Source organism: Synchiropus splendidus, chromosome 3 (assembly GCF_027744825.2).
Source record: "Synchiropus splendidus isolate RoL2022-P1 chromosome 3, RoL_Sspl_1.0, whole genome shotgun sequence".
NCBI lineage: Eukaryota > Metazoa > Chordata > Actinopteri > Syngnathiformes > Callionymidae > Synchiropus > Synchiropus splendidus.
The window spans coordinates 8,001,571-8,017,066 of NC_071336.1; positions in this window are offsets into that span (position 1 = coordinate 8,001,571).

Genomic DNA, 15,496 nt, shown 5'->3' on the forward strand with positions numbered 1-15,496 from the left:
GAATAATAGAACACTCTTTCGTGAAACCTCATTTAGCCATCACTAATATTATTCACTACACATGGGTGTAACAAATAAAATAAAAAATGCCCAAATAAAATTTAAAGCTGCACAAAATAAGTAGGTCCATGTCCTCCATTACTTCTACTCTATTCTGCTCAATTAATTCGACCTAGCCTTCTCTTTTCACCATTATTTTCCCCATTAATTTCATTGGATTTACTTGCAGGTCTTTGTCAGACGCAGCTTTTTGCAGCATAATCACAATGACTCACGACTCTGTGCTCAGCCATTTATTTTCTTGAGAGTTCCAAGCAGTTTCTCCTGCCACAGTTTTTGCAAACAGTCGTGTCAGATCTTTGCTTTTTAGCACAATACCTCACAACAGTTTATGGGTGCTTCAGGGCTCCAGCACCCAGGGAGGTTGCCGGAACCGAAGTTGAAGACTGGTAAAAAAAAAAACGTCAGTCGAAATAATTGAAAAAAATATATGAATCCCTTTTGTAGAGTTCCTGTGATTTTTTTTGTTCCATGTCAATCTTTATTCATGTAAATTATTCTCTTCTTGAAATTTTATGGAAATTAATCAATTGTTTGATCAAATTGACAATATGTTATCATTCAAAACGGTATATTCATACTAAATGTGAGTCAAGAGTGTTTTTACTGAGTAGTTTCTAATTGAAATATACTGAGTGTGTAACTCTGAACGTCAGTGTCTGAACAGTTTGCAAAGACCTGAAATTTATTAAGAAATTTATTATTATTATTAATATTAATTCTGGGACTTCAAAAGTCCTGGATTATAATGTAAATTTTAAATTTGTGTTAAAATGGATTCCATATTTATACATTGCTGTCCATTTTTCCCTGTATTTTAAGCCTGCCTCACTTTGAGCCTTGAGTTTTATACATGTTCAAGAAATCAACATAACCAGAGATTGGTGAATTGAAACTTGTTTTCAATCTTTCCTTATTTGCACGGCAAAAGATACCATATAGAGTCCCTTCTTTTGCACTCGATCAAAGAAATCGGTCTTTCATGTCATGAGTATTGCACACCGTGGTCCCTGTAACCTTTCAGTACAGATATTTCGATCCACTCCTACTCCATTCTGCGTGCAAGCTGCACATTGAGGTTGTTCTTCTTCTCACAGGCTAAACTAAAACAAACGTGAAATCGCACCATGCTGGCTCATCATATGTTCCTCAATGGGTGGGGGTGAAGGTGTCAGTGATTCAATTGATGTGATCTATTTATGTCCCCACCACTTGTTTGATACCGATGCTATTTTGCTGTGGGGAATATCAAAGTTGTTTTTGAAGTGACAAACCAAGTATGAGTAGAAAAAGATGGTCGTGACATTCAGAGGGCTTCCACATCTTGATGTGCGAAACTCCGCTGGTCCTGCGATGTCCCAGGGAGGCCGCAATGGAAGAAAGCCGGTGGGGGTCTGAAGCGTTCCCATGGTGATTCCTCGCAGTGACGGTTAATGATGTATGAAATAGCTACAGGTGGAGTTGTTGTAAACCGCTGGTGCTTCGTCTCATTTATTCATTAACCTCTTTTAACATATTCCGTCAATCTGTAAATATTCCCCGTTTGTCGTTCCGCTCCTGTGCTTGTCGAAGAGGGAGCTTTTGAACAGCCGAAGGGGGGTATCATTAGTGGATCTGAGCCTCCTCACGCTCAGGGTCTCCACAGAGGTAAATGTCACAGAAGGAACTCCCACCGTGCCAGGAAATGGTGCCGTCTCCCGTTTTAACACCCTTTCCTCCTGCTTTACATTATTAAAAAGGCCATGTGGCGCGGCACTGTGATGGGTCGCCTTCTAGGATGAAGAGGAAACTTCAGCCCGGAGGAGAGGAATTCTGATTAAAACCTCACATCCCGTGCTTTCATTATTTTCATCATCCTTCTACCTGTCTTTTTCCGTAGAGCGCTGTAACAGAGGAATCCCTGCTGCCTTGATCTTGTGGTTATTCCTGTCAATGTAGTCTGAGATGTGGAAGGAGGAAGGAATGAACATGCATATTGATGTAGGGCAACATTTTTTTCTGCTTTCAGACTGCAGTTTTAACATCTGGCAACAATGAAAACGGCGTACACTTCAAAAGCCCAAAGAACAAATCCCGCATAGTAGTGATTTATGAATGAGGTTTCATGAAACAGTGAGCTATGTTTTCAGGTGCCACTAGATGGTGCTCCCTGTTTAAAATGTTTAGTTTGGAAAAACATTTCAATGAAGTCCCATATACATCATGACTGTACCAAGTTGCTGAAATTTAGGACACTGTTTCATGAAACCTCATCGACCCATCACTACCACTTCAAAGTAATTGCTATGGCTGCTAAAATGTGCTTGTTTTCTTAATATAGGGGCCATTGTAACTCATCAATGTGATGGTCATCTACAGGCTTTGAAACAGTCAGTCATGTTAAGTCTTTCACCTTTAATTGCAGACAGGAAAAAACACAGAGCTTGGTCTTAAACAAAAGGCAGAAAACTCAAATCCCAGAAAACTGGGAATTCTGCCCCTTTTAACACCCAGTAAGACAGTAAAATTATACATAAGGACAAGGATGAAAAGTACAATATGTATGCTATAGAAATGTTATTTCACTCAACATATTTAGGGATTGTTTATTTCAATACATTCAAGACAGTAAAACCAGAATAATCAGTCATAAAAAATGAAGTTCACGTAATAAATAATAATGTTCAAGTCATACACCATCATACTCTTCATTGTCATATATACTGTACCCTTTATACATGCTCTGGTTATCACGCATCACATCTGGTTATTATCAGAACAGCCCTTTGATGTCGTCCTCTGTGGCCATGTCTCACTATCTTTTTTCTGATCTCACCATTCTGTTACTTACTTTGATCTGTGACAATTAGTCCATGCGATGTATAAATATTTAGCGCATAGAGGATGTTGGCGCAGGCATTTCCCTGTCAGTTTTTTTCTGTCAAGAGGGAAAAAAAACAGCAGTCCTCCTGATGAATACAGCAAACCAAAGCAGCACATGCAATGGATGTGTCCTTGTTTTCAGCATCAACTGTTTGACTGTCATCCTTGGAACGTTAGAGTTCCCTGAAAATAGCTTGTCGGTGTACTCAAGCAGAGCGTTACTATAAATTTAGACAATTTATAAGGTCCCACAATTTAGCTGGCTTCAGGACCCTTAGCTGGTCTGGCTCTCAGGTGGTCTGGCTTCAGGACCCACCGTCAAACCATAATGGCAAGCAATGCCCAAAATCATGCAGTGCATTCTTAATAGAAACATTGAATACATGTTGTGAAACAAAATATGAGTTTTGAACCTCACACACAACACAATAAGTAAGCAGATTTATGTCACACACTTCCAAAATGTAGCATGGTATGTACTAAGCAAGTGTACTGAGCAAGTGTTGGAACTAGGATGTTGGGCCACCTCAAAGGCGTTTACCTGAAGTGCTATTTGAGGTTCTAAATAATGCGTTGTGCTAGGGTAAAGGTCCACTTACCGTGTACTTACCGAGTCTTGGTAACATTGGAAGGACTTGGCGATCATCGTGAAACCCCTTGTCCCTGAGAGGTGATGTCACTAAATATTGGGTTGACTCTAAATCGGACAGACCATAGCAATCGGCAGCGGCTTAATCAAGGCTGTTTTCTTAGTCCAACTGCCATGAAACCATGGAAATGTGGTCAATGAAAGCTTCTGTTTAAGCTGACTCACAGAGGACTCAGACCTTTGGTCCACCAGAGGTTAGAAATGTGAATATGGAGGGCAAACACTGTTTTATTAAACAGGGATTTATGTTCTTTTTCTGACCGTTTTCACATTTACTTTCTTGTTTTTATTTGCTCTGGAAACGAGTAGAAAATCTGTGAGGCAGCATAGGACCAGATAAAAAGGGACAAATGGACGGGGTCATGGCGAGATATGGAGGCAGTAGTGATGGAGGGGAAGAGGTGACGGAAGACAGAATAAACAGCAGTGAAAGGATGCGAACAGAGCGGAAAGTGAGACGTGATAGGGAGGAGGTGCAGCAGCAGTGTGTCCACTGGTGTGTCAAACCAGTCTGACATGGAGAGGGTGTGTTTGTTCTGAAGTGGGTTGTTGAGGAAGGGGAGCCATGGCAACTGAGAGAAATCTATCCATCATGCACAACATCACTACACATCCAGGGTTAAAAGGGCAAACGGGTGAATCATGAACTACTTTGGATTTCACACATCCAGACTACAAGATCATCCACAATAAATAAATAAGTAAATGTATATTTAATTTTACATTTGACTTTGAGCAGCAGACTTGACCTTCAGATGGGTTACATCTATCCCTGAGGCTACAGGAAACCGCTATAAGAAATAGTTTTAAACAGTTAGAGAGTTAGATTATTCAAGTTACCAGTAACTCCAGGAAAAGACACTCAATAAAGGATTAAAAGATTGCACATTGTGGTTTTGTTGAATATGATGTATATTTGTTGTTGTATATGATGTGATATCATTTTGAAGCAACAAAGAAAGAGAAACACAAAGTTGAATGCTTATCTTCTATGCTGGCTTTTGTACTCAGGAGCACCCCACATCACTCAGCTAAGCTCCACCATTGAATGTGAATCAGATGTCTTGTGTCCTATTAATGAACTCATTAGAAAGCTTTACAGATGACCTTCCCGTTGAGTGGCCTCGCTCTCTGTGGAATTAACCCATAAGATGGAAATGGACAAATTCTTAGGAGGCTAAAACCTCTCTGCCATCTGCCATGTCATTCGGCCTTTTCGTGATGTATCTGTCTTTCGTCCTTCCTTTGGCATTTCTCTTCAGTAAGTCAGCCTCCACCTAATCGCTCTTGTCGGTCACATCTATCCTTTTCATTTCCTCTTTAAACACATCCATGAACCTCATTCTTTCATCCCGTTCTCGTTTTACCTAGTGCTTCCATTCATAGCTTTCCTCATCCATCACATCCCCTGTCTCTTTGGTATTTGTATGTGAGTCCAGCCTTCCTAGCTTAGTCTCTGAACTTCTCCATATGAGCTATTCAGGTGATGCGCCAGTTTATAATCTTGTCCCAATGAAAACCTGAGCACCTTCACCTCTGACTCTCTGCTTCTCGTCTTTGTGTCAGAGCTGCTGTCTCTAAAACGTAGGCGACATACGCAAACCATAAACCAATATATTAGTAATTCTTGGCAATAGAAGCTTTGATTCCCGGGTTGGACTTTCTGCATTGAGTTTGCATGTTCTTGCAGTGTTTGCATGGGTTTTCTCCAAGCACTCAGGTTTCCTCCCACGCTCCAAAGACATGCCCACTAGGTTAATTGGACACTTTAAATTTGCAGCAAGGTGACAAATTCTTGACAAAACACTATCGCTTCATGGGGACATTTGGCTTGAGCCCACAAAGTTAAGCCTCACTTTGAGGATTAAAAGTGTCCTGGTTAAGGTTAACCATTTATTTTGGGTGGTTGATGTAGGTATAGGGTGTGAGGCTGGGGAAACCTTTATTGCAATGAGAAACCTCACAATGTCCCCACAAGGTGACTTGTTTTCCCAATCCTAACAAGATTGAGCCAAATTTTGAAGTGAAAATAAAAATAAATGGAAGTATTTGAGCACAAATGAAGAGCCAGCAGATGATGAGTCAGTCAGTGTGACACACCAGCAGAAGTGTTTCCATCAGTTTCCGCTATCCATGTTTCCTCGCTGTACCAAAGGAAACAAAACCTAACCAGGGTAACACAGCCAAATACCAGCATGTGACTTGCCCATATTTACATCAGCCTGTCACACAACATCCCAAAACAAACACGTTATCTGCTTAAACAAGTAATAATTATACATCTGCTCAGTTTGAGCCTTTTGGTTACATGACTTTGGCAGATCTTGGTGTTGGAATATTTTAGCACTTGATCAATTCCTCTGTTCAGTCTGCTACAGGCTCCGACTCGCTACTTACATTACAAGCGCATCTTATTATTCACCCAGCTGAAAGCCAAAAGTCTGTCCTGTGGGCATAACTCACCCTGAACGCTAAACTTTGGCTTACACCACAGTTGCAAACCGAAACTAGCATGCAAATACCAAGTGAATTTTTGTCCCCTCTGGCATGTTATTATTCTGAAGTGAAAGGCCATTTCATGGTGATCTAAGCTGTAGTGAGTTGAAATGACTCAGATCATGACTCGCAGTGACTGCTAGCTGTTGTCACAGTAGAAAAAAGCAAACATTTTTGGCTCTCACGTGTCGCACATACCAAAGTGTATTGATTTTGGGGTGTAGTCTTTTCAGTAGCCGTTTCAGTGTATCTGGTAGCCAATTATTTGACTGAGAGAAAGTTTAAAAAAAAAACAAAATAAACAATGGTGGGCATTGAGATCAATAAATGTTGTTCTTAAAGGTTTGAGAGATTGGAGGTTGGATTGGTCTGTGATTCGGTGCAGCAGTGGTGGTACTGCAGTCGTGCACTGTCTAAGGGAGAGCTGAGCCAAAAGGTGAAGCTCTCTATTGACCAATCAGTCTTCATCCCGACCCTCACCCACTGTATGGTCATGAGCTGTAGGTCATGACCAAAAGAACGAGATACTGGATACAAGCAGCTGAAATGAGTTTTCTCCGACGGGTGCCCGTAGAGATAGGGTGAGGGGTTCTGTCACTTGGGAGGGACTCTGGGGAGAGCCGCCACTTTTCCGTGTTGAGAGGAGTCAGTTGAGGAGGTTTGGGCATCTCATGAGGATGCCTCCTGGACGCCTCCCTTAGGAGGTGTTTCAGGCAGGAGGAGACCAAGTGGTCGACCAAGGACCATCTGTGTTCGTCTCCTCATTGGGATCCATGTTTTTCACACCGCAAACTGTGCTTCTTGTAATTGTACATTGTACATCTTGGAAAGACGATTTTTAACAATTACGTAACTCACCCGGAACAATGCTTGGTGGCTTTTGCTTTTGAAGTTTGTTGGGCGAAAAATGACAGCTCTCCAGACAACTGGGATTTTAGTTCCTTCACCTTTTTCTTTCTCAGCTCGCTTTTCGGTGGGAAGTCAGCATCGTATTTTCCGTGAACAGTCCGAAAATGCCGCTCCACATTTCCCTTTTTTGGTATTGCAATGGTAGACTGGTAGATGAGGCAAATGCACTTCGAAAATGACATTGTGAAATAAAAACTCCTCCTGCCATTCCACATGAAAGTGACATGTTTTCGCCTTCTTGCTCGGTCCAGCTCCCTCATTTATTTTGACGACCATAAGATTTAGCGACTGCTTCAAATCGGAGGTAATTCACTGACTGGCTTGTAAGTTTTGCTGCACGCCGTTGTTGACGCATGCATGGTAACCATCCTTCCATCCATCCATCCATCCATCCATCCATCCATCGTCGTCCGCTTATCCGTTGCCGGGTCGTGGGGGCAGCAGCTTCAGGAGGTCACGCCAAACGCCCTTCTCCTGAGCGACATCCACCAGCTCCGACTGGGGGATCCCGAGACACTCCCAGGCCAGCGTCGAGATATAATCTCTCCACCTGGTCCTGGGTTGACCCCTTGGTCTCCTCCCTGCTGGACGTGTCTGGAACACCTCCAAAGGGAGGCGTCCAGAGGGCATCCTGATGAGATGCCCGAACCACCTCAGCTGACTCCTCTCAATGTGGAGAAGCAGCTGCTCTACTCCGAGCCTCTCCCGGGACCTTGCTCTCTCGGTCATGACCCATGACCATAGGTAAGGGTCGGGACGAAGATTGATCGGTATATAGAGAGCTTTGCCTTCTGGCTCTGCTCTCTCTTATGGACAACAGTGCGGCAAAGGGATTGCAATACCACCCCTGCTGCCCCAATTCGCTGACCAATCTCCAAATCCCTAATCCCCTCACATAAGAACAACACCCCGAGATACTTAAACTTCTCCACTTGAGGCAAGGTCTCAGTCCCTACCTGGAGAGAGCAATCCATCCATTTCCGGTTGAGAACCATGGTGTCGGACTTAGAGGTGCTGATCCTCATCCTAGCCGCTTCACACTCAGACATAAACCGATCCAGCGTGAGCTGTAGGTCATGCGATGATGAAGCCATCAGAACCAAATAATCTGCAAAGAGTAGAGACTGGATCATCAGGCCACCAAACCGCAAACCCTCCTCACCAGAGCTGCGCCCCGAAATCCTGTCCATGTAGACCAAGAACAGGATTGGAGACAAAGCACAACCCTGATGAAGACTAACCCTCACTGGGAATACATCGGACTTGCATCCAAGTATACGAACACAACTCCCGCCCCGGGAATACAGAGACTGAACGGACCTCAGTAGAGAACCACTCACCCCATACTCCCGAAGCACCTCCCACAACCGATCCCTGGGCACCCGGTCATACGCCTTCTCCAAGTCTACAAACCACATGTAGACGGGTTGGTCATACTCCCAGGAACCCTCGAGAACAGTCGCAAGAGTAAAGAGTTGGTCCGTAGTTCCACGGCCAGGACGGAACCCACATTATTCCTCTTGAATCCGAGGTTCGACTATCGGACCCTCCTTTCCAGCACCTTAGAGTAGACCTTACCAGGGAGGCTGAGGAGTGTGATGCCTCTGTAATTTGCACACACCCTCTGGTCCCCCTTTTTAGAAAGAGGGACCACCACTGCCGTCTGCCACTCATCCGGTACCTACCCACATCTCCACGCAATGTTGAAGAGGCGTGTCAACCAAGACAACCCATCAACACCCAGAGCTTTCAGCATTTCAGGACGAATCTCGTCAACTCCCGCAGCCTTGCCACCGTGTAGTTTTTTTGACTACCGCAGTGACTTCAGTCCGAGAAATTAACGTGGACTGCCCATCAGCCTTCAGCTCTGCCTCCCTTACAGAGGGCGGAATGTGCAGATTCAGGAGTTCCTCAAAGTACTCTTTCCAACGGCCAGTGACATCCTCTCTTGAAGTCATAGGATGGCATCGTAAGTTCTGCTGCACTTAGCGCCATAATTGGCTGCGCTATATATATCAAATGGCTGATATTTTTTAATGTCACGCCGCGATCGACCAGTACTACCTCCGACGTAATGAGCACCCCTGGCGTACAACATAAACACTAGTGATTTAAGCAACACATTCTCACTCATATGGCAAAAACACACATTGATGATTGGCAAATGATCAAAAAGTGAACCTCCCGTATTTCTAAGTAGCCTCCAAACTATATTTAAGTGTTTTCAATCGATTGAGGAGTGGCATTTTCAATGGCACCTACTTTATAACCGTTGCAATTCATTTAATCGTTTATAATCATTGTATACAGAGGCCAAAATCCAGGGAAGCACCAAGTTTTCTAACATTTTTAGCATGTAAGAGTAGTAAACTTTTGCAGTTATGCGTGTACCTCAGATGGCCCTGTGAGTCGCACCAGTGGGTTTTCTTTTTAATAGGACTCAAAATGAGACCTCATGCATGTTTTATTTAACGATATTAATTGGCCACACGTCATCTCCAAAGGGAGGTTGGAGGTCAAGTTTGTGCCGAGGCAGCTAGAAGCTCCTGTCGGGAACAGGGCTACAATTAAAGTAAATATTCAGAACTATATATCAGTGGTGTGTGAGGTTTTGTCCTTGTGTAAATTGTGTCTGATTCTTGTGTGTCGATCTGTGGTTTAAGTATGTGTAATGATCATGTCTTGAAGACGTTTCTGCCCCCAGTGTCTGACACTCCACTAAGCTCAGGCCTTATATGTGTGTTTGCCTGTGAGAGCACGTGATTGACTACCTCTGCCTAAAAACCTTGTATTAAAAATCCCTTATCACCTTCACTCCTGCCATCACAGCGATGAGTTATTCATGGCAGATGCAGGTGGGATTAAAAATTTGCATCATCCGGGCTGCTGTTTAGCATATTCAGCAACTAAACTCAAATTCATGAGCGCACAGGCGGCAACATTTTCATTTTCAAGTGAAATATGCCCATGTCTAGTGATGAATATTTACATCAGGAATGTCTTTGGGAGACAGCTTTCTTCCTCACTGGCAGTGAAAGTTATGTCACCTCCAATTGTGATCAGCAATGTTATTTTACTCAGTCACTCATTCAGTTTAGCAGTGTGTTTTGAAAGTGTTGGCAGAATCCCAACGCACTGAGCTCCAGGAAAGTCAAACTGCTAATCCAAAACTGTCAAGCATTTGGAAGGATTAAAAGGCTTTAAAAGGTTCGTCATTAGTTATAAAATCTCGACATGTGAACATATCAATGGAGGCCGTTCTTAAAATCTGCGCTACAGGAGACGTATCTTATCCATGTTAATGTGTGACGTTCCCTTCAAAAGACTCACCCTCCATTTCTCCTACGAGTGGATGGAATTGCAACATTTTCTGCATGCTTTTGAGGGCATGGTTCACAAAGTCATTATTGTATTATGTATTATGGCTTGCTTTTTAATCCCACATTGACCTTGCAAAAACATCCACTTTGCAGAAAGATATAGAAGTGGTATTTTGAAGCTGATAATTACAATATTTAAGTGGTAAATTGATGTGTGTTATAGTAAATGTATTTTTTACAGAATACCTTTGCTGTTTTCAAAGGCAGATGAATATCATCAACGCAGTGGGAGCTAACAGCAATTCCTTGCTACTGTAGCTCCAAGTTTGTGTGTTCCAACAAGATGACCTGTGTTTGCACTGAAGTAATACACTCATCGCAGCTGCACTGCACATGAAGAAGGGCAAAGCTTCCCTATTGCATCCCGACATTGAAATAAATTTTTAAAAAAAGAAAGTAAAATCTGTATGTTAAAACAGACAGACTTCACTAAAAAAGCTGACACGTTTGTGAGATGGTGTGGATATCAGGACAAAACCTGAGCAGGTCATCTGAAAGTCCTTGTCAGGTTCTGTGCAAAAAGAAATTCTGAATCGTGGATAGTTTTATATATCTTTTTGTACATGCAGGAAGAGGCATCAAAGACCCAAATAGCAATTCAAATATCAAAAGGCAATTTTTCCATTGTATGGCACCTTGAAATGTATTGTTTAGTTGTAAAAAGGGCTAGTAATCCAAACCCAAGTCGGATTGTATGCTCTGAAAATAAATAAATAAATCATGACCAAAATTTAAATAGGTTCAATGCATTATATTTGATATATTTTGGATTGAGATAATTGACGTTAATACATGTCTTACCATGTATCAGATGAAATACACTCAAGTAAATGTATTGATATGTCTGTCAGTCACGTAAGTAAAAAAAAAAAAAAAAATGTCTGACGTAGCCGCTCGTAATGCTCACTGCAGTCTTCACCAGCCTGCCAAGAGTCTACTTCACCACTGGAGTCAATGGCCGAGCCTTCTATATTAGGTAGGGTGTGTTGGATCTGTAGTAGAATAATGTCTGCTTTTCATGAGGTCCACGACCGTCTGTTCTTTGGGGGTGATGCCAAGCACTGTATCCACTCCAAAATATCATTTAAGAAATTATATGTTTTTGATTTATTCCCCAAAGAAAATGTCTGTAATACATCCAGACCAAGAACTGTACATGAATAACATAGAGCCACTCAAAAAAGTGGAAAGCCTCCTGCTATTTCTCTGACAGTTTCCATCAGCGGCCATAGTCAAGCAGTGGTGCGGTTGATGACAAGGCAGGGAAAGAGTTAAAGGCATCCTGAAGTCAGCCAGATGGATGATTAAGTTAACAGGCCTGATTGAAAAGAGTCATGTCAGTTTAATGTCTGCTATAAGCACTGACACAGAGCAAACGGAGCAGTCTGAGAATTCGGGATGTTTGCTCGAGCCTTCAAACACTGCATTTGTAATTCCAGTGTATTTGTCATATTTCGCATGATTAGAATGACAGCTGCGAGATGCAAAAGTAAATCACAGATATCGGATTCTGTGTGTTTTACTTCCAGCGCTGCATTTGTCATTCAGCTGTCAGCTTCAGCCAGAGTGCTTCAGATGAATGATCCTCAAACTGGGCCAATAAGTTTCCACACGAGACTCACTTTGGGTACATCTCAAGCTATCGCTCTCCATCTTTTCATCCGTTACTCTCTGTGGCCTCAGCTCTATTCACTCCACCGGTATCTTCTCTGCCATAATGTCACACATCACCCGAACCCACACTTGTTATCTGGAAGGGTTTTAGTTGCAGTCATTGTCATGTGCACTCTGTTTAGTAACTCAGTAAGTGAGGCAAAAATGTCCATAGGCTGCTGATATACAACAAGTCCACTCAATGAGAAATAATAAATACATTTTTCTCTCTCTCTCTTTTTTTAGTGAAGTTAAATTACCTGCTCTTGCTGAAAGACAACTTCGCATCACGCTAGAGGCATGTTCAACTGAACCTGTCAAATTTAAATGGTCACCTTTGTCAGGTATAATATTGTAACTCTTTTCAGAGGTACAGTACAAAAGTGTCACCGACACGCCTCAGGAACAATGCAGAAATAAGCAGCATGAAATCATCATGTGTCATCTACAGGTGGATCCTGTCAGCATGCAGGTAAAAAAAAAAAAGCTCAACAGTATCAGAGCTGCAGTATCAGTATCAAATGCTGAACTGGAACTGGATGTTCTAATGTGCCCCCGAGTGTAATCCTGTTCTGCTTACCTAAAAATGAAGAGTGTCATCAGAAATAGCTGACACAAGGGACAAGTGGCATCCGTCCACATTTTGCTGCTTTGTAGGATTATTTTGCACTGAAAGTTTGCCTCAAATGGCTTTTGAAACCGACCGCAAATGGCCACGGTTTTGAAACGTAAATAAATGGCAAGTGATGACGGTGCTAACCAAAACACCCAATACCCAAACACATTATGTATTTTGTACTGTTGACCCATCCTAAGGGAGATTTATGTTACCATTCAGTGTTGCCGTTGTCATCCGTTGTCTGTCTTTGATCCTCCACGTTCAGACTCACACAATAGTCTGAGTCATCGCTTGTACAACACAGTGGTTAAAAAGGAGTCCTTTGTTTGCATGATTCTGCTCTTGTTCCGCTACATCCTCTGCACATCAGTACATCACAAGACGACAGCAGTGTTTGACCCTCCTATGATAACTGTCTCAGAATCACAATGTATTTAATTGTCGGATATAGAAACAAAATTCTTTGTTTATACACGGAATGAAAGCCCTGCACGTCTTCTTTCTGATAATGTATTGGTTGCTGTTGGTGACTCTTTAACAAATATTGAACATCTCTGTCGGCTGGTTGGCTCTCTGGCTCCCAAAATGAAAATGGATTAGATTAGATTAGGAGCATCCTTAGTGGTAGGTGTTGATCCATGATGATTTTTCAGAAACAATAGACCGTGTTTTGTTGGTTAAAACTGACCCTGGAATTGTTGGAATAAAGCAAAACAGATTGTCCGGGTGTTGACTCTTAAGTTCATGCCTCAGGAATTTTTTTGTGGGATGTCCTTCAGTGGTGTCTAAAACAAGAAGCAGATGAACAACATTTGTTAGAAATCGTATGGTTTAGCCCTGACTGGGGAAATAACCACAGAAAATAAAAATGCATTTCTTTTCTTTTGGGCTTGTCAGGTGAATATTGCAAACCGTGGCTTAAATATTTCATATTCATGCCGATCAACACATTATCTGAGACTTATTTTGCATATTTCAAAGCTGGTTATGTTTGTATGCTCTTCTGATAAATGGCTATGTCTCGCATATGTTAGTCCATACTGAAGGACCCTCAAAAAAATCTTTCTGTTTCCATTAAATCTCTCATTATGCTCAGTGTGCCATTTAATAAAGACATTGCTGTTCTGTATGGTTCTTTTACAGTTTCTTCTCATGTTGTCATGATGTCAATGCATTGCGTAATGATGAGAAAAACATTGCTGGTATAGGTGCTGAAGGCAAGATGCATGACAGGGCCGGACCATATAGCGGCGTCGCTGGTCCCACCCCCTGCCCTCCAACTACCCCCCCAAGGACAGGCAGCCCATTACAGTAATTAACTGAAGTTGGGATGATGGGATGGAGAAAATAGGAGGGAGAAAGCCTGGAGTGAGTAAGCACAAGAGATAGTGAAAATGGTTTTGAGTGGGGAAACACGACTAAGATGGAGGGTAGGTTTGGTGGGAGGGATTTTCAGTGTGTGTGTGTGTGTGTGCGAGCGCATTGAAGTGCGTGTGTTGGGGGGTGGGGGGACGTTCTGTCGAGGCAGCTGGTGGGTGGGGCCACTCATTCCTGCTTGCCGTTAATCCCTGAGTGACTTTCACTTCATACTGTAAGAAGTGCCAGAGTCCCCGCAAATTAATCTAGCAAAGAGCTTTGGATATGGCCGCGATGAACCCCCACCCCTCCTTGTTATAGCTCGGCAAAAAGACTTGGGAGAGGCCGAGACAAATGAGCGGAGGGGCAGAGAGCGAGCGAGAGAGGGAGATAAGCTGCTGCTGCATTGTCCAGTGAGAGAGGAAAAATGTGGTGAGAAGGCAAAGGGGACAAATATATGTAAAGGATGGGATGATGGGAGATGGTGAGTAAGTAAGGAGAGGCGGGGTCTGAGGAATATTGTACTATTTTGAGCCCAGCAGGATGACCATGTGCCCTCACCCCCATGACAGCCCTCTGAAACGTTATGATGACACACTGTAGCCCGCTTGACATTGATTTGCTCAAACAGTTATGCAAATGATGGATTTCAATCCTCAGGTGAGAGAAGAAATATGATTGTACAACCATATTTGAAAGATACCAAAGGCGCCAGGTGAAGTGGTCGCAAATGCCAGAACTTACATCACCAAGGTCTGACCCCTGATAGAGAACAAACACCAGTCAGATTAGTTATTTTTGGTTGAGCTTGAAAAAGCAATCATCAATGTAGACGTTACAATTCAATGGTGAATTATAGCTACTATTCGTCATTGATTCAAAAAAATATATGGTGACCTACACGCCTTATGAGCAACACTTATCCTGATATTATTTCAAGCATTGATTCAATGTCTTTTCTGGGACACAACCATTTTCCAGACCTGCAGTAGAAGACTCTGTTTCAAACTGAGGAATAGAAATGGCTGACCAGAGAATCGGGAGTCAACCACTTCCCATGGACAAGCGTCTGACACTGACGTGGAAATAAGTCAGAACGGGAGTTTGCGATGATGGTAAAAGTGAAAACCCTGGAGAAATCCATTCATTACATTACAACCACAACTGATCAGATCAAGTCAGTCATGGACGAAGAAATGTGGAAACAAACAGACAATATGGCAGTTAAGATGGCGGTTCTGGCAGAGCAACTTCGAAGTCAACAAAAGGAGCTGAAAGATTCAGAGAAGACACAAAGGGAGGACAATGTCAAAATAAGGGAGATGAATCAATGGCAGGACGCAATATTTAATGCTCTTATTGATAGATGCTACAGCCGCATGAAACCGGCTGGTGGGTGAGGCCACTCATTCCTCCTTGCAGAGTTGCAGGAGGCAACGTGAAAAGAAGTTCCTGGAAAGGAAGGCAGAGTTGCGCATTCTCTTCCCTCCAAGTTCAGTAGCAACATGGTAC